We start from the raw sequence: 20,440 nt of genomic DNA, 5'->3' as shown, positions 1-20,440 counted from the left end.
GGGAGGTTCAGAGATGTAGCCACAGAGATATTCTGGCCTGATCATTTATACACACACTAGCAGTGTGTACATGCTCCAAGTTCTGGGTGCTTCGGCCATCCTGATTTAGGTTTTCCGTGATTTCCCTAAATCGTTTCAGGCAAATGCCGGGATGGTTCCTTGCGCTCCGTCTCTAATGACCGCGTTGTCGACGGGACGTTAAACACTACCCACCACCACCACCTGGGTGCTTCAGTTTTTCTTCAGGTAATGTAGATAGGATATGGGTAGTATCTGGTCCATTGGCGGCCAGTTATCATGTGCTAATCTGTTACAGCACACTAAAATGCTGCTGTTTCTCGTCGAATATGGGCCAGAAATCATACTAACATTAAGCGATTTCTCTGCGAATACATGCTAGTTGGCAGATAAAATGGGCGAAAACATGTTTTGTAGCTCTCGCTCCGCGATAGCTAGAAACCAGTACCATGTTCTGCTTCAGTGGTCAGCCGCACTACAATCAACTCAGGACAGGGACGTAGCTGTAAGTGTTGGACGGTGTGACGTCATCCCTTCCGGCATTATGAGTGCTACGTTTGCTCACAGCCTTGGGTCAGTGCTTTCCTTTGTAACGTGTTGTGGAAGCACAGAGTATGACGGACTTTTTAGGAACAATTGACGTAATGACGCTGTGGTTGAATGGTCAACCACGATGGCAGTTCGTCTTCCCAGATTCGACTGCCGCTGCTACCATCATTTTCTGCCATGTTATTTTATTGCTCACAATGTTAAACTGTTAACTACTAATTTAAATTTATTTAAACTGTTCAATTCATTTACGTAAAAGTAACATATTCAATGTAGTTACGATTATTATCCCTGTAAGCCAGAGAGCTACAGGATACCACACTGTACGAATTGGTAAAATTTTGCACAAGCTGCCACCGATCTGGCCACCTGGCGAAAAAATCATGACACTAGACGAGCTGTGGAAGGCTTCCATCCAGTCACTCACTGATCAGTCTGGCCTGGCAACGGAAGACAGCAAAACCAAAGCTGAAATTTTAAATTTAGCATTTGAGAAATCTTTCAGGCAGGAGGATCGTACAAACATACCGCCGTTTGAGTCTCGTACAGATTCCCGTATGGAGGACATAGTGATAGACATCCCTGGGGTTGTGAAGCAGCTGAATGGGTTTAAAATAAATAAATCGTCAGGTCCTGATGGGATTCGAATTCGGTTTTACAGAGAGTACTCTACTGCATTGGCTCCTTACTTAGGTCGCATTTATCGCGAATCTCTTGCCCAACGTAAAGTCCCGAGCGACTGGAAAAAAGCGCAGGTGACGCCTATATATAAGAAGCGTAGAAGGACGGATCCTCAAAACTACAGACCAATATCCTTAACATCGGTTTGTTGCAGGATTCTCGAACATATTCTCAGTTCGAATATAATGAATTTCCTTGAGACAGTGAAGTTGCTGTCCATGCATCAGCAAGGCTTTAGAAAGCATCGCTCCTGCGAAACGCAACTCGCCCTTTTTTCACATGATATCTTGCGAGCCATGGATGAAGGGTAACAGACAGATGCCATATTCCTTGACTTCCGGAAAGCGTTTGACTCGGTGCCCCACTACAGACTCCTAACTAAGGTACGAGCATATGGGATTGGTTCCCAAGTATGTGAGTGGCTCGAAGATTTCTTAAGTAATAGAACCCAGTACGTTGTCCTCGATGGTGAGTGTTCATCGGAGGTGAGGGTATCATCTGGAGTGCCCCAGGGAAGTGTGGTAGGTCCGCTGTTGTTTTCTATCTACATAAATGATCTTTTGAATAGGGTGGATAGCAATGTGCGGCTGTTTGCTGATGATGCTGTGGTGTACGGGAAGGTGTCGTCGTTGAGTGACTGCAGGAGGATACAAGATGACTTGGACAGGATTTGTGATTGGTGTAAAGAATGGCAGATAAATGTAAATTAATGCAGATGAATAGGAAAAAGAATCCTGTAATGTCTGAATACTCCATTAGTAGTGTAGCGCTTGACACAGTCACGTCGATTAAATATTTAGGCGTAACACTGCAGAGCGATATGAAGTGGGACAAGCATGTAATGGCAGTTGTGGGGAAGGCGGATAGTCGTCTTCGGTTCATTGGTAGAATTTTGGGAAGATGTGGTTCATCTGTAAAGGAGACCGCTTATAAAACACTAATACGACCTATTCTTGAGTACTGCTTGAGCGTTTGGGATCCCTATCAGGTCGGATTGATGGAGGACATAGAAGCAATTCAGAGGCGGGCTGCTAGATTTGTTATTGGTAGATTTGATCATCACGCAAGTGTTACGGAAATGCTTCAGGAACTCGGGTGGGAGTCTTTAGGGCAAAGGAGGCGTTCTTTTCGTGAATCGCTACTGAGGAAATTTAGAGAACTAGCATTTGAGGCTGACTGCAGTACAATTTTACTGCCGCCAACTTACATTTCGCGGAAAGACCACAAAGATAAGATAAGAGAGTTAGGCTCGTACAGAGACATATAGACAGTCGTTTTTCCCTCGTTCTGTTTGGGAGTGGAACAGGGAGAGAAGATGCTAGTTGTGGTACGAGGTACCCTCCGCCACGCACCGTATGGTGGATTGCGGAGTATGTATGTAGATGTAGATGTAGATCATGGTTTAGAGCCGCAGCAGGAGCTCAGAAACAGGAAGAATGGGACGGGAAGTCGCCCGTGACCTTTTCGAACGAACCGTCCTGGCATCTGTCTGTGCAATTTTTGGGGGAAATTCGGAAAACCTAAATCTGGACGACCAGATGGCGATTTTAATCAGTCCCTCCTGAATATTTGTCCAGTTTCTGCGTTTCACACCTGGCTCGATGACGAACTCAGGCAGCCACTGCAGACGTGGGAGTGCCACTGAAACGTGGCACAGCTCCTTTGAGCTGTATCTCGCCGCCATAATCATTTCCAGACAAGGACCAATGCTTCCAGGCTGTCTGTCTCGACAGCTGCTGGCGCAGAATTTCATTTGGTAATGTAAAGGTGTTTCAGATGAAATGGAGAGGTAAAGTGAGCAACAATTATGTCGGTCATATCATCGCTGGAGCGGTTGCGCGTGCTGACGGCGTGTTTGTGCGTTCTGTGCAGACGACGGCCCGCCGCCGGTGGCACAGTCTGGCGACGGCTTCCTGAACTTCAGCGCCATCAGCCGGCAGCACAGCGGCTGGTACAAGTGCACCAGCGGCGACGCCAGCTCGCTGGGCTACTTCCTCAACGTGCTGTGTGAGTGCGCCGCGCCGCGCCGCCTGCTGCTGCGCCCGCCGATTCCACCGTCTGCACCGGTCTGCGCGACGACAAGCTGAGAGCTCACCTGCTCTCACACAGCTGTACTGCACTGTGCCTTACGTCTTGCCATAATTATACAAGCTGTGTATCCCACAAGATCGCTGGATGTTTTCGTCTACTGTTTATTCAATCAAAATTCTTCCTCCCATGAGCAGAACCTCTTTTCGCGGTAGGTCTTGCGCCTTCAACTGTCCCTTTCACCCTGGTAGGGTTACTGGGGTAGGTTAGGGACGCGCACGTCGCCGAAGTGCCGTCCAATTGAAAGACTTGCACTGTGCCACTGCGCTACACGAAATTGTCACTATCATTATTGTTATTACCTGTCCTCCACTGTACTCCGCCGTTTATTCTCTTTTGAAAGAAACTGTAGGAAGCAAAGAGCTATCAAACCTTACACGTATTTTTTCTACAGGTGAATTTTTGTCGCTACTGTTTCCTGTGTTGTTATTTTTCAAAAAATTTGCCACATTTTTAGTTATCTGCTCTTTAACATATAATCATTACCCGCTGGCCTCTACCTAGCGAGGTAGTCCAATGGTTAGCACACTGGACTCGCATTCGGGAGGACGACGGTTCAAACCTGCGTCCAGCCATCCTGATTGACGTTTCCCGTGATTTCCCGTCTTTTTCGAAACCCATGCTGATTCCTACAGAGTATATTTCTAGTCTCCAGAAAAGTCATTATACATGTTACCACGTTGCGGTATTTTAATGACTTGTCATTAGGCGACCAAATAGAAGAGAATAAATTTTCGAAAACTTGTGTCGGGTTTCTCAATGTGAGGGCGAAGTAGCAGTAAACAACTTTTTTAACGTTTCACTGTCCATCCGCAGAAAGCTGATGTAATGATGAGGTAATAAGTGAAACATTTCCGTTAACAGGTTTCCAGTTGCATGTTTCTCATTTTAAACCATCCCAGGGTCCAGCTTCTTGTTTTCTTCTTCTACAAACACAGTGCCAGAGGCAATCTTAGAAATGCTTTACCTTCATTTGTAGCCAAAATACACGAAAAGTGTCTGCTTCAAAAGTAAGGACCAATTGACAAGCTTTGTTTGACACATCCGTGGCTAGATAAGAGCGAACTTCAGAGGCAAGCTTGCTCTTTTAGGAGGGACTGAACAAGTTTTAAAAAGTTTCATTGTCCATTTGAAGAAAGTTGAAATCATCCCGTTCTGAGAGTATTATTTCCTGTTGTGACTTGGCAAGACAGCCAAGCCACTAGGAGGTGACGCCGGCCGAAGTGGCCGTGCGGTTATAGGCGCTGCAGTCTGGAACCGCGAGACCGCTACGGTCGCAGGTTCGAATCCTGCCTCGGGCATGGATGTGTGTGATGTCCTTAGGTTAGTTAGGTTTAACTAGTTCTAAGTTCTAGGGGACTAATGACCTCAGCAGTTGAGTCCCATAGTGCTCAGAGCCATTTGAACCAACTAGGAGGTGAAGCCGAAAGGCACGCGTTTAAGCTCACGCAGGCTGGCGTGAGGTCTGGAACAGTTAAAGGATTTGAGTCTAGCAAATAAAGTACGTAGCTGTTGGAATACTTAACTTTAATCCATAATTGGTGAACATCGGTCTGACGGTACATGCATCACAAGATAAATAGCAATTGATAATGGCGCCTTGCTAGGTTGTAGCAAATGACGTAGCTGAAGGCTATGCTAACTATCGTCTCGGCAAATGAGAGCGTAATTTGTCAGTGAACCATCGCTAGCAAAGTCGGCTGTACAACTGGGGAGAGTGCTAGGAAGTCTCTCTAGACCTGCCGTGTGGCGGCGCTCGGTCTGCAATCACTGATAGTGGCGACACGCGGGTCCGACGTATACTACCGGACCGCGACCGATTTAAAGGCTACCACCTAGCAAGTGTGGTGTCTGGCGGTGACACCACATTTCCTTTAGCATATTTTCATGGTAAATCTCCCGTTTTAAGCCATTCCCTGGACGAGAGTCTTCTTTTGTTCTTCTTCTTTAAACACAGTGGCAAAGTCAATGTCAGGAATGCTTTAACTGCATTTGTGGCCGTACTCGCTGCGCTCAAAATACACACGAAAGCGAATTGCGTCTGCTTCGAAGTGAGTTTAAGCTGACAAACACTATTTGAACGTGTACAGGCCTGCTTGGCAAATTCGTGGCTAGATAAGAGCGATTTTGTGAAACATGTTTGATCGTTTACGGGGGCCTTAGCCTTGACGTGCTGATGCTTTGTGCGAGCAACAGTGGCCCACCGAAGATCAGCCAGGAAAGAAATCCGGGCACATGCTGGACCTGCTTTGTCACCAGGTACCTTTGGGAACCGACTAAGAGCACGTGTGCCTCTGGCCAGCATACAGCTGACACCGCGACACTGCGAAGTACGGCAGTTCTGGTGTGGTGAAAGAGTCGGCCGGAACTCTGTTGTCTTCAGTGATGAGAGGAGGTTCTCTCTGTAGGCGACTGATGGAGGATCACTGGTGTGGCGTGGAACTGCTGAGCTGCCTATTCCACAGAGATCACACACAGGTCCCACCCCAGGCGCGTTTCATGTGTGTGTGTAGTGCTGTCGCATGCGGTGTTTCTGCACAGCCAAGCAACCAGCTACGGTCCCCGCTACGTTGCCGAAGCTGTTACTGCCATTTCTTCGACATGGTGTTGATGCGCCTTCTCAGCCGGCAGGACAATACACGACTACATACAACTGCCGCCACACAACACGTTGTTCGTTGCGTACGACAGCTGGTCTGTGGTCTGGGCAGTAAGATCCCCAGATCTCTCGCCAATTGAAGACGTGTGGGGCATGATGAAGCGGGAACTTCCTCGTTCCCCAGAGCCTGCAAAAACCACTGCCGTATTGTTACAAAAGGTGCAACACCTTCGCTACCGTCTCTCACAGGATGACATTCGGCAACTTTATGATTGTTTGTATACGAGGATAAACGCCTGCGTTGACGGCACGTATATAAACTTGACTGTCTGCACACCCTTTACTGCGACATGTGTGTTTCATTTGGACTGAATTAGTTATCATGTATCCCTAAAATTAAGACTAGCTGTCACATCACTTGTCAATAATATGATCTTGTCTTTGAAGGTATTGCATTTTTTCCGGCAGTTTATATCTTCGCAGAGTGTCTGAGACTCGAAAGAAATTGAATGCTTAAATTTGTGAACGTAACAGATAACTTTCAAAGTGTAACGCTATAAATAATGCCGCCACTGTTACTTTAAATATTCGCTATGTTTAAATCTTGTCTGAAATTCACTGACGACGTAAGTTCAAAACGGTTCAAATGGCTCTAAGCACTATGGGACTTGACATCTGAGGTCATCAGTCTCCTAGACTTACAACTACTTAAACCTAACTAACCTAAGGACATCACACACATCCATGCCCGAGGCAGGATTCGAAACCGCGACCGTAGCAGCAGCGCGGATCCGGACTGACGCGCCTAGAACAGCTCGGCCACAGAGGCCAGCTTGCACGCAAGTAAATCTTTTATACAGTCGTGTCCTTTCTCTTTTTGTTCTTTTTTCCTTCCTTTTTCCCAACTTAGATCTGAAGATGGTCTGCTAATCAGATGGAAACCAGTCATAATTAATAAAAAATAGTGATCCAGACGGTGTTATGCCGTCTGTTTATAAACTATTAATAGTGTAGAACAACACTGCTCGGCGGCTCAGTGTGGACTGCCAGAGCAGTACTCCAAAGGATCAGGGTTCGATGCCTCTGCAGTCCACTTATTGCTCCTCTCATCTCAAGCAATGATTTCTTAATGTGAAAAAGTGCCGTACTGAGGAGTGTTTTGGACTCCACGTTAAACTGCGCCCCCCATTGCCACCTCCGTAGCCGAGGTCGCTAACGCACGCCTGTGCAGTGGCAGTTTGAGGTAAGGCGACTCGAATCCTGGGACTGGAATAAATTTTGACCAGCAGTGTTTCGCCGGGGAGCTGAGTTTCTGACCGCTAGAGTTTGCGGCGCACCTCTCAACAGTATCTTACGCGATGACGACATTTCGCTTCAAACTCCACCACGAGTCTGTCTGACGCCTCTCCAACAAATACTTTGATGTCAGCCATATGTCAGGTAGCTGTCGAATATTCTCTAAGAGTTTAGCATCCGTGTACTACAGCAACTGTAATAAGGATTTCGCACTGAATTTCTCACGAATGACGACGATTTGAGTTGGGGCCATGGCGTGAAGGTAAACTGAGTGGTGAACCAAACCACCAAGATCATGGAGTAAAGTGCGATTAAACATCAGTCCAATCGACCGGTTTGCCAAATTGAATACCATAGACAATGTAGACAATTTATTGCTTGTACGCTGTTTTTGATAATGGTTTTAATGACCGAATTCCACTACAGCTTACTGTCACTGACAGTACCACGATATTTGACTATTGTCGACTTGAAAGCCCACAGTGACCTCTGCCTGGTAAACATATCACAGGTACCTGGTCCGTTAGCTTCCAGTAAGTCGTACATCGACTTCTTCGTTTTATGGTGATGTTTCACTCTGCATACATCATTGAAGTTTTGTAGAATTTTCACCCATATATGTTGTTATGTCAGATAGATCTATCGTAAACATTCAAACAGTGCTTGTTGTGGATACAGTATATAGACTTGTAACAACGTGAAAACTAATACTGTCAAAACAACTGCAGATGAGAACCAGTGTTACAGCACATGCTGTGCCCCAAAAGCCGCACAGTTCCGTGAACAACTACACTGTAGGGCCAAAGAAACTAGTACACCTGCCTAATATCGTGTAGGGGCCCCGCGAGCACGCAAAAATGCCGCAACACGACATGGCGTGCACTCCCATAATGTCTGAAGTACTGCTGAAGGGAGTTGACATCAGGAATCCTGCAGGGCTGTCCTTAAATCAGTAAGAGTACGACAGGGTGGAGATCTCTTCTGAACAGCACGTTGCAAGGCATCCCAGACATTCTCAATTATGTTCATATCTGGGGAATTTGGTGGCCAGCGGAAGTGTTTGAACTCAGAACAGTGTTCCTGCAGCCACTCTGTAGCCATTCTGGACGTTTGGGGTGTTGCATTGTCCTGCTGGAATTGCCCAAGTCCGCCGGAATGCACAATGGGCATGAGTGGATGCAGGTGATCAGACATGATGCTTACGTACGTGTCACCTGTCAGTGTCGTATCTAGACGTATCAGGGACCTCATATCACTCCAACTGCACGCGCCACACACCATTACAGAACCTCCAACAGCTTGGACAGTCCCCTCCTGCCATCCAGGGTCCATGGATTCATGAGGTTGTCTCCATAGCCGTACTCGCCCATCCGCTCGATACAATCTGAAACGAGACTCGTCCTACCAGGCAACATGTTTCCAGTCATCAACAGTCCAATGTCGGTGTTAACGGGCTCCAGCAATTCGTAAAGCTTTGTGTGGTACAGTCATTAAGGATACACGGGTGGGCCTTCGACTATGTATGTCCATATTGATGATGTTTCGTTGAATGGTTCGCACACTGACACTTATTGGTAGCCGAGCACTGAAATCTGCAGCAGTTTGCGAACGATTCTCTTCAGTCTTCGTTGGTCCCGTTCTTGCAGGATCTTTTTCCAGCCTCAGCGGTGTCGGAGATTTGATGTTTTACCAAATTGCTGATATTCACAGTACACTCGTGAAATGGTCGTACGAGAAAATCCCCAATTCATCGCTACCTCGGAGATACTGTGTCCCATTGCTCGTGCGCCGACATGTTCAAGCTCACTTAAATATTGATAACCTCTCATTGCAGCAGCAGTAGCCGATCTAACAACTGCGCCAGACAGTTGTCTTATATAGGCGTTGCCGACTGCAGACTGCAGCGCCGTATTCTGTCTGTTTACATATCTCTGTATTTGAATACGCGCTTCTATACCAGTTTCTTTGGCACTTCAGTGTAAATGTGCCGTTAAGTAGAACAAAACGTAACCCAATGATGATGGTGTAAAATCGCTAAAACATACGTGAGTAGAACAAACAAAAATTATCCTTTCTTTCAGAAGTGATAGTTCTGCAAGGTTCGCAGGAGAGCTTCTGTAAAGTTTGGAAGGTAGGAGAAGAGGTACTGGCAGAAGTAAAGCTGTGAGGACGGAGCGTGAGTCGTGCTTGGGTAACTCAGGTGCTAGAGCACTTGCTCGCGAAAGGCAAAGGTCCCGAGCTGGAGTCGCGGTCCGGCACACAGTTTTAATCTGCCAGGAAGTTTCGTGCAATTAGTAATTCTTTGTTTCTCCAGGGAGAATTCTCAAACATTTACTGTTCAACCAAACAAGCACGCTAATAGTGAGGTTCGTCAAAGAAATCACCTCAAGAGGAATTTCACTTTGCTAAATTATTTGTGCAAATTCTTGAAGCCATTTGTTTAGAGAACGACCAGCGTGTTGGACAAGTGGCATGACACCTGGCCACGTGTGTTTAGACTCAGAACCGGAGGCCACATCGGACAGCGGCAGGGGTGAAGGGGCGGACGCCGGCACGGCGCAGCCGGCGCTGCTGGAGGCGGCCCTGGGCGGCTCGGTGTCGCTGCAGTGCCCCGGCGGGGGCGGCGGGGGCGGCTGCTGGGGCGCGCATCCGGGGGCGGGCGCGGGGGCGCGCTGCCAGCCCACCGCCCGCCACGACCTCGCCAGCTGGAGGCAGCTCGCCGCCACCAGCCGCTGTAAGTAGCTGCAGCCGTGGCGCCCCTGTCTCGCTGCGACGCCATTATCGTGTGCAGAGTCCGTCCTCCCTCTGACACTCCTGTCGCAGTCAAAAAGTGCAAAATCCGTACTTCTTTTTGACACGCATTAACCACCAAGTGCAGAGTCATATCTCGGTTTGACACGTGTTAACCAGTCCTGACATAGTCCCCAAGTGCAGAGTCCGTATCCCGTTCTGTTAATCAACTTCTGCTATAGTCGCGAAGTGCAAAGTCTCCACCATTCTTCTTACATGTACCAGCCTCTTCACCATGGCTTCACTCGCATATGCGTTCAACACATGTATTGTACACATCTCATCCTCCCCTCTTGCTGTAGCAATCTCTTTCTCACCCCATCTCTCTGTCCACCTCATTCTCTCACCCTCCCCGCCCCTCTATTTGCCCATCTAATTCCCACCCCCACCCCTTCATATCGCTTCGCCTCCTCCCCCATCTCTTTTTAGTTGCGCGATCCATATGCTGAGCAGCTCGTGACTTAGTTGTTTTGGCATGCAACTTGAATTTCATTATAATTTCTCATTTTGTCTCAGTAACTTGGAATAGAATGACATGTTCTGTGTCGCGATGCAGTCTTCCCTGTCATTTGGTGTGCACCATAGTGTTAGCGTCATTTCTTTTTTTTATGCATTCACTGCTGATTTTTAGAAAAGTTTTCTCTCTAGTAAGTATATATGTATTCCATCCATTACAGGAAATAAAAATCCGCTTGCTTAGCTCAGTAGTAACGTGTTTGTCTACCATGCAGATGGCTTGGGTTCGATTCCCGGCCGGGTTGGAAGTTTTCTCTGCTCACGGACTGGGAGTTGTGTTGTCCTCATCATCATTATTTCATCATCACCGACTAGCAAGTCGCCCAAGTTGGCGTCGCCAGAGACAGCACTTGTAACCCAGCGACCAAACTTCCCCTGATGGGGCCTTCCGGCCATCAACGCCACACCATAATTTCATAAAAATGTATTATAATGAGACTTTATTTAAATTATAATATACTTTAAACTGTCATACAACTTTTCCACGGTTCAGTGACCCACTAATTGCTACACATTATAAGTTAGGTGTATGCATATATCTTTTTATGTACGTATGTATGTTCCACATCTCCTCCTAAACCTTTGAATGGATCTCAACCAAACTTGGTACACTTACTTATTGTCTGGGAAGAATCCCTATGGGAGTAAGAACTTATAGAAGGGTGGGGATGGAGTGAAAAAGAAATGCAGCTTACAATGCGCGACTACCCAAATTTTATTCATCCAGCATTTGAGAATCAAAGCACTTAGTCACCTGCAACAATCTTTACACATCATTACAAATTTGTACGAAACTGTTTCTTGCTGACAACCCCTGCAAAATGAAGAAAGGGAAAAAGCTTATCGATTATTACATTTTCATTGTCAGGATAGTAAAATTGCCGGATGAGGAATGACGCTTTAATTTATTACTAGTTCACTACTACATATCCTGGAGTCAAATTTTGCAGATAGGATTCATATACACCTCTGAATTTATCAGAAAAATTATATCATTGTACGACAGGTAGTGCCATAAACACTGAGATACGTGAAAAAGCGCAGCTTGATGCAAGACGTTTAAATTTATTACTTCGTTGCTTCTCACTCATTCGCAGCACTTCTAGCAGGTAGTACCTTCAGAAATACATCACTGTAAGACACATACACTCCTGGAAATTGAAATAAGAACACCGTGAATTCATTGTCCCAGGAAGGGGAAACTTTATTGACACATTCCTGGGGTCAGATACATCACATGATCACACTGACAGAACCACAGGCACATAGACACAGGCAACAGAGCATGCACAATGTCGGCACTAGTACAGTGTATATCCACCTTTCGCAGCATTGCAGGCTGCTATTCTCCCATGGAAACGATCGTAGAGATGCTGGATGTAGTCCTGTGGAACGGCTTGCCATGCCATTTCCACCTGGCGCCTCAGTTGGACCAGCGTTCGTGCTGGACGTGCAGACCGCGTGAGACGACGCTTCATCCAGTCCCAAACATGCTCAATGGGGGACAGATTCGGAGATCTTGCTGGCCAGGGTAGTTGACTTACACCTTCTAGAGCACGTTGGGTGGCACGGGATACATGCGGACGTGCATTGTCCTGTTGGAACAGCAAGTTCCCTTGCCGGTCTAGGAATGGTAGAACGATGGGTTCGATGACGGTTTGGATGTACCGTGCACTATTCAGTGTCCCCTCGACGATCACCAGTGGTGTACGGCCAGTGTAGGAGATCGCTCCCCACACCATGATGCCGGGTGTTGGCCCTGTGTGCCTCGGTCGTATGCAGTCCTGATTGTGGCGCTCACCTGCACGGCGCCAAACACGCATACGACCATCATTGGAACCAAGGCAGAAGCGACTCTCATCGCTGAAGACGACACGTCTCCATTCGTCCCTCCATTCACGCCTGTCGCGACACCACTGGACGCGGGCTGCACGATGTTGGGGCGTGAGCGGAAGACGGCCTAACGGTGTGCGGGACCGTAGCCCAGCTTCATGGAGGCAGTTGCGAATGGTCCTCGCCGATACCCCAGGGGCAACAGTGTCCCTAATTTGCTGGGAAGTGGCGGTGCGGTCCCCTACGGCACTGCGTAGGATCCTACGGTCTTGGCGTGCATCCGTGCGTCGCCGCGGTCCGGTCCCAGGTCGACGGGCACGTGCACCTTCCGCCGACCACTGGCGACAACATCGATGTACTGTGGAGACCTCACGCCCCACGTGTTGAGCAATTCGGCGGTGCGTCCACCCGGCCTCCCGCATGCCCACTATACGCCCTCGCTCAAAGTCCGTCAACTGCACATACGTTTCACGTCCACGCTGTCGCGGCATGCTACCAGTGTTAAAGACTGCAATGGAGCTCCGTATGCCACGGCAAACTGGCTGACACTGACGGCGGCGGTGCACAAATGCTGCGCAGCTAGTGCCATTCGACGGCCAGCACCGCGGTTCCTGGTGTGTCCGCTGTGCCGTGCGTGTGATCATTGCTTGTACAGCCCTCTCGCAGTGTCCGGAGCAAGTATGGTGGGTCTGACACACCGGTGTCAATGTGTTCTTTTTTCCATTTCCAGGAGTGTAGTTCAGGAGATGTGACGTCAAATGTTGAGACACGTGAAAAACTGTCCGATCATGCATGACTTTTTGATTTACTACTTCTTTACTTTTAACTTTGCTCACAACACATTTCGTCAACAGTATCCACATATACCACTATAAGTACCTACAAATTTATATAACTGAAAAGCACCTATTCCAGCAGATAAGACTTCATTGCCTTTGAGCTACGTGAAAAGGAAACAACTGGGCGAAATTCGCGAGAGATATGAATGAAATAGGTGTACAAATAAGCGTGAAATATGGTAACACATGTGAAATATATTTCACCAGTGTGCACGTGGGCAAATCGACGGGTAAGAGGCTCATCCTAAACCTCTGGAACGATTTCAATCAAAGTTGGTACACATGCTAGTTACGACCTGGAAAGATATACGGCGGGGGTAAGAACCGTCATCATCCCATTGTGGTGAGCTTGGTAACGTGGAGAGGGAAAGGGGGAGGAAGATACGCACAGAGGGTGAGGGATGAGAAGGAGATGGACAAAGAAAGGAGAGAGGAGGGGATGGACAGAGACAGGGGGAGGAACAGATGAGCAGAGAGAGTCGAGGAGGAGATGGATAGAAAGAGGGAGTGGAGAGAATCGACAGAGAAAGGGAAGAGGAAATTGGAAATTTGTGGTATGTTCCTGTGGGATCAAACTGCTGAAGTCATCAGTCCCTAGGCTTACGCACTACTTAATATAACTTAAACTAACTTACGCTAAGGACAACACACACACCCAACACCGAGGGAGGAATCGAACCTCCGACGGGAGGAGCCGAGCGAATCGTGGCAAGGCCCTTCAGATCGCGCGGTTACTCCGTCCTGTTAAGGAAAGAAGAGGAGTTGGACAGAGAGAGGGGAGAGAACGCCATATACAGAGAAAGGAGACAGGAAGAGATGGATAAAGAGAGGTAGAAGAGGAGATCGACAGAGAGAGGGGGAGGAGAAGATTGGAGTAAATAGTTACCTACGCAACGCCGGGCACTCAGCTAGAAGTAAGTGTAATCTCTGGCACTCCGACACTTTTCGTTGTCAATGTGACAGTGTTTTCATTGAGCACAGTAACCAAATTCAATCATCGTTGTCTTATTATTCAGCAAATGTAACGAGCATTGCACACGCTCAATGTGTCTGATTATCAGCAAGTCTATTGACGGTAGAGAGTTCTATATATTTCCCCTAAGATTATAAGTTTTCTGTACGTTCTTTCGCGACTGTTTGGCTGACGAAATTGCAGTATTCAGACATAATCAACAACGTTATACAAGTTGATTTTCTCCACCGCATACAAACTCTACGTGCTGATCGAGGAGAGGATACGGAACAAGGAAGGTCTAATGAAATTATGTGCGGAAATGGAAGGTTTCCATGCTAGAGACCATTCATTCAATGATACAGAGGCTGCGGCCTAATACGTGCTGTATGGTTTCCTCCTAGAGGGCGGTACTGTTCCTCATGCGTTATGTCCTAGCGCCCTCTCCTGCCATAGTAATTGGTAATGTTGTGTCCCATTCACTTCTCTTGCTGACTCATCTTGTAGTGGATGTGATACGGCGTTAAACACAATGGTTCCGTACTCGAATCGAGAGCTTGTCGACATGATGTTTACCTACGGGGAAGCAAATGGCAACAGGCGGCGGGCAGCAAGATTGTATCGGGATACCCATATCCGCCGACAACAACTACAGCAGTCAATGTTTGCAACAGTGTTTCGCCGTTTGTCTGAGACAGGGTCGTTTCGGGAAGCTGGAAGTAATGAATCGGAAGCCAGACTTGCAGGAAAATGTGATTAACAGTGTGGAAGGAGACAGCCGTGTCAGTACCAGGCATTTGGCCCTCCAGTACAGGGTAAGCCAGACGACAGTGTGGTACACTCTCCATGACAATTGTTACTACCTTTACCACTTACAGCGTGTGCAGGGCTTACTAGCGACAGACCTTCCACACTTGGAACAGTTTTGTCATTGATTTCATCACCAGGCAACCACAATTCTGGGTTCTGTGTCATCCATCCGATTCACAGATGAGGCCATCTTTACGTCTCCAACTTTCATAACAGTCACTTGTGGGATAGTATGCAGAACCCGCACGGTATGGTGACATCGAAACATCGGCATCGGTGCAGCCGGAATGTGTGGGCCGGGATAATAGGCGACCGTATTTTGTGACCAGTCTTCCTCCCACGTCGCCTAACAGGCCGGAACTATCGGCGTTTCTTGTGGCTGACTTTGCCTCCCCTTCTGGAAGAAGTGTCATTGATGATCGGAAGGCCTCTGTAGGTGGTACATGACGTTGCTCCAGCCCACTTCGCCGTTAACGTCCAGACGCATCTCAGTCGTGTCTTCCCTGGTCTATGGATCGGACTATGCCGTCCAGTTGGATTGCCTGCTCGTTCTCCGGATTTGAACCAGAGACATTTCTTTTTATGGCGCCATCTCAAAAGTATCGTGTAGAGCTCATTCCAGATGCGGAGACACTGGAGCAGCGTATTCATGCTGCCATTAACACTGTTCGGGTGCAGCCTGGCCCATGTGAACGTGTGAGACAGAAATGCTGCGGCGCCTACACCCACACGCTGAGGTACATGGAAACCATTTTCAACACACGCTGCGACTGTGGCTGTACGGTACAGCGCATATTAGTTCCTGCAATGTATGTCTGAATAAACGGTCTCTAGCATGGAAATCTTGCATTTCCGGACATAAGTTCATTAGACCTTCTTTGTTCCGTGTCCTCTCATCGATCAATCGCTAAAGACTGTACAAGGTGGAAAAAAATCAACCTGTGTGCAAACGTAATAGCGTAACGCAGATGTCGACTTAACTGCAAAGAAAAACACGCGCCACAAAAAGCCCTCTATATTGCTCATGAAAACCACACACTGTATGTTGTACCACCATACAGCGAGACTTTCAGAGGTGGTGGTCCAGATTGCTCTACACAGCGGTACCTCTAATACCCAGTACCACGTCCTCTGGCATCGATGCATGCCTATATTCGTCAAAATTGTCCAACTCCTCAATGTCGATTTGGCGTAGATCCCTCAGAGTGTTTGGTGGGTCATGTCGTCCATAAACAGCCCTTTTCAATCTACCCCAGGCTTGTTCGATAGGGTTCATGTCTGGAGAACATGCTGGCCACTCTAGTCGAGCGACGTCGTTATCCTGAAGGAAGTCATTCACAACAAGTGCACGACGGGGCCGCGAATTGTCGTCCATGAAGACGAATGCCTCGCCAATATGCTGTCGATATTGTTGCACTGTCGGTCCGAGAATGGCATTCACGTATCGTACAGCCGTTACGGCACCTTCCATGACCACCAGCTGCTACGTCGGCCTCACGTAATGCCATCCCAAAACGGCAGGGAACCTCCACCTTGCTGCACTTGCTGGATAGGGTGTCTAAGGCGTTCAGCCTGAATGGGTTGCCTTCAAACACGTCTGCGACGATTCTCTGGTTGAAGGCATATGCGACAGTCATCGGTGAAGAGAACGTGATGCCAATCCTGAGCGGTCCATTCGGTATGTTGTTGGGCCCATCTGTACCGCGCTGCATGGTGTCGTGGTTGCAAAGATGGACTTCGCCATGGACGTCAGGAGTGACGTTGCGCATCATGCAGCCTATTGTGCATAGTTTGAGTCGTAACACGACGTCCTGTGGCTGCAAGAGAAGCATTATTCAACATGGTGGTGTTGCTGTCAGGGTTCCTCCGAGCCATAATCCGTAGGTACCCGTCATCCACTGCAGTAGTAGCCCTTGGGCGGCCTGAGCGAGGCATTTCATCGATAGTTCCTGTCTCTCTGTATATCCCCATGTCCGAACAACATCGCTTTGGTTCACTCCGAGACGTCTGGATACTGCCCTTGTTGAGAGGGAAGACATCACGAGGCGTGTACCTCTTTCTTGGCGGAATAACTGGAACTGATCGGCTGTCGGACCCCCTCCGTCCAACAGGCGCTGCTCATGCTTGGTTGTTTACATCTTTGGGCGGTTGTGCTTTCCCGGCGCTGCATCTGCTTGATAGGTTCCCGGGAATTACGCCGGATAATACTGTAAAAACGGCACAATATTTCAGCGAGACAACTGCCCGCTAGCTTCAGGTGCTACTGTCACGACGCTGAGAAGCTCGCCAATTTATATTTATATATTTTTATTCAAAGACCAGTATTTTGAGCAGACTGACGGTGTTGCTATGGGTAGCCCTCTGTCTCCCATAGTAGCTAATCTTTTTATGGAAGATTTCGAGGACAAAGCACTTCAGACGGCGGTTTTGAAACCCAAATGTTTTTGGAGATATGTAGATGATACGTTTGTGGTATGGCCGTACGGGACAGCAACGCTTCCTTCTTTTTTGGAACATCTGAACTTCCTCCATCCAAGCATCTGTTTCCCATGGAGGTAGACAAGGATGGTGAGCTCCCGTTTCTGGATGTTTTGGTTCGTAGAAAAGGAGACGTCTCCTTGGGTCACAGTGTGTTCCGGAAGCCTACGCACACAGACTTGTATTTACAAGCTACGAGCTGTCATCATCCCTCACAGCGCAGCGGTGTATTACGGACACTAGTGCATAGGGCTAGAGCCATCTCAAATCAGGACATCTTATCGGCAGAGCTTAGCCATCTCCACTCTGTGTTTGCCCAGAACGGGTACTTCACGAAGCAGATCCGGAATGCATTTCGGCCAGAAATCTCCAAACTTCAAGAACAGCCTGAAGAAGCAGAAAACACCACAGGGTTGGTTTTTCTACCGTATGTCGGTGGCGTGTCTTTTAAGATGGGCAGAATTTTCAAGAAATACAGGATCAAATGTGTTTTCCAGCCTCCATCACGAGTGCAATCAATGCTGGGCTCTGTTAAAGACAACCTCGGCCTGAGGAGGCTAGGAATATATAAAATGCCGTGCCACTGTGGGAAGTCTTATATTGGCCAGACGTGTCGTACGGTTAAAGACAGATGCGACGAACATAAACGTCACACGAGGTTGGGTCAGCCAGAGAAATCTGCGGTTGCTGAACACTGCCTTGACACGGGACACGGCATGAACTATGAAGAAACCAAGATCCTCTCGTATGCTTCAACATACTGGGACTCCATCATCAAAGAGGCCTGGCCTGGGAGGCAGCCTTGGCGGCACTAAGGAATCGTCAGCCGCAGATTAGCAACTGCACCGAGTCATCGCAGATGGGAAACTTTAGCGCAGATGCTTAAATCGCGCGCCAACACTTCGCGCGCGAAGCGGGTCTGTCGCTCCCGGCCGCATTTTCCCGCGCCGCGGCGCGCTTCCGCAGACCGCGACCCGTTTCTCCAGCAGAGAGCTCTGGTATTCGTCGCCGTCTACGATTGGTCTTCGATGACGTTATGCCCCCGCAGGCGCCTGCTCTGTTCTTGAAAGCCAACATATAAATTGGCGAGCTTCTCAGCGACGCGACAGTAGCTCCTGAAGATAGCGGGCAGTTGTCTCGCTGAAATATTGTGCTGTTTTTACAATATTATCCGGCGTAATTCCCGGGAACTTGTCAAGCATGTTTCGGCGGGTTTAGTGACAACTCTGAACAGTCAAAGGGACCGTGTCTGTGATACAATGTCCACAGTCAACGTCTATCTCAGGAGTTCTGGGAACCGGGTTGATGCAAAACTTTTTCTGATGTTTGTAGTTAAGCTTTCGATGCCTCAAGATGTGTGAGTGACACGACTGGGCCGTGTTGTGTGGTTGCGCAGCTCCGCCTCGGGTGGTGGTGCCCCTGTCGCTGGTGACGGCGGCGCCCGGAGAGACGGCGGCGCTGCGCGCGGAGCTGTGCGGCCCGGCGGCCGAGGCGGCGGCAGACAGGGTGCTGTGGGCGGCGGGGCGGCGACTGCTCAGACCCGGCGACGTCGAGGGCCGCATCGCCGCGCTGCCGCTGCTCGTGAGTCGCGCAGCCTGCCGGGTCACTTCAGCGCATATCTTTGACCGATCCGACCCGCCCAACTCACTAGAGTACCACGTGAAATTCCCCTCACCGATCTGATTCGTACTGACGGAGTGCGTAGGGCACGACTAGGATTTCAAAATATGTAAACTGCGAGACACAGCTCTAGACTGTTTTCGAGAAAATATAATCTGAAAATTTTAGTAGTCAAGCAATCCGAAGCCGAGTGAGTAAGAGCGATGCCTCTGGATTGAATCTCGCTGGTGATTGTTTTTTTCATTCCCACATAATTTTAACAGCAGTCATACGCAGTAACCAAGAAATTCTGAGATGACCAACAACTGTTTATGAATGTAAATCATGTTTGTTTTGCAATACCAAACAAGACCCCGGGCGTAGACACGATCTATTAGAACTACTGATAGCCTTGGAAGAGCCAGCCCTGACAAAGCTCTACCATCTGATGAACAAGATGTATAAGACAGGCGAAATACCCTCAGACTTCAAGAAGAATATAATAATTTCAATCCCAAAGAAAGCAGCTGTTGACAGGTGTGAAAATTACCGAACTATCAGTATAATAAGTCACGACTGCAAAATACTGACACATATCCTTTACAGACGAATGGAAAACTCGTAGAAGCTGATCTCGGGGAAGATCAGTTTGGATTCCGTAGAAATGTTGGAACACGTGAGGCAATACTGGCCCTACGACTTATCTTAGAAGAAAGATTAAGGAAAGGCAAACCTACGTTTCTAGCGCTTGTACACTTAGAGAAAGCTTAAGACTGGAATACTCTCTTTCAAATTCTGATGGTAGCAGGGTGGAATACAGGGAGCGAAAGGCTATTTACAATTTGTACAGAAACCAGGTGGCAGTTATAAGAGTCGAGGGGCATGAAAGGGAAACAACGATTGAGAGGGGGGTGAAACAAGGTTGTAGCCTATCCCCGACGTTATTCAATCTGTATATTGAGCAAGCAATGAAGAAAAACAAAGAAAAATATGGAATAGAAATTAAAACTTTGAGGTTTGTCGATCACACTGTAATTCCATAGAGATAGCAGACATGGAAGAACAGTTGAACGGAATAGACCGTGTCTTGAAAAGAGGATATAAGATAAACTTTAACAAAAGCAAATCGAGGATAATGGAATGTAGTCGAATTAATTCAGGTGATGCTGAGGGTATTAAGTTAGTCAATGAGACACTTACAGTAGTAGATGAGTTTCGCTATTTGGCAGGCAAAATAACTGATGATGGTCGAAGTAGAGAGGATATAAAGTGTAGACTGGCAATGGTAAGGAAAGCGTTTCTGAAGAAGGGAAATCTGTTAAGATCGAGTATAGATTTAAGTGTCAGGAAGCCTTTTCTCAAAGTATTTGTATGGAGTGTAGCCATGTATGG

At 47.9% G+C, this 20,440-nt stretch overlaps 1 pseudogene; it reads left to right on the top strand.

Moving 5' to 3' along the window:
* Positions 1 to 9,973, top strand: part of LOC124776117 — a 38,009-nt pseudogene extending 28,036 nt beyond the window's left edge.
* The last annotated feature ends 10,467 nt before the right edge of the window (positions 9,974 to 20,440 follow it).

The sequence above is a fragment of the Schistocerca piceifrons genome, chromosome 2, assembly GCF_021461385.2.
Source record: "Schistocerca piceifrons isolate TAMUIC-IGC-003096 chromosome 2, iqSchPice1.1, whole genome shotgun sequence".
NCBI classification, from domain to species: domain Eukaryota; kingdom Metazoa; phylum Arthropoda; class Insecta; order Orthoptera; family Acrididae; genus Schistocerca; species Schistocerca piceifrons.
The sequence above is the reverse complement of the archived record's forward strand: the minus strand, read 5'-3'. Positions and strand labels throughout refer to the sequence as shown.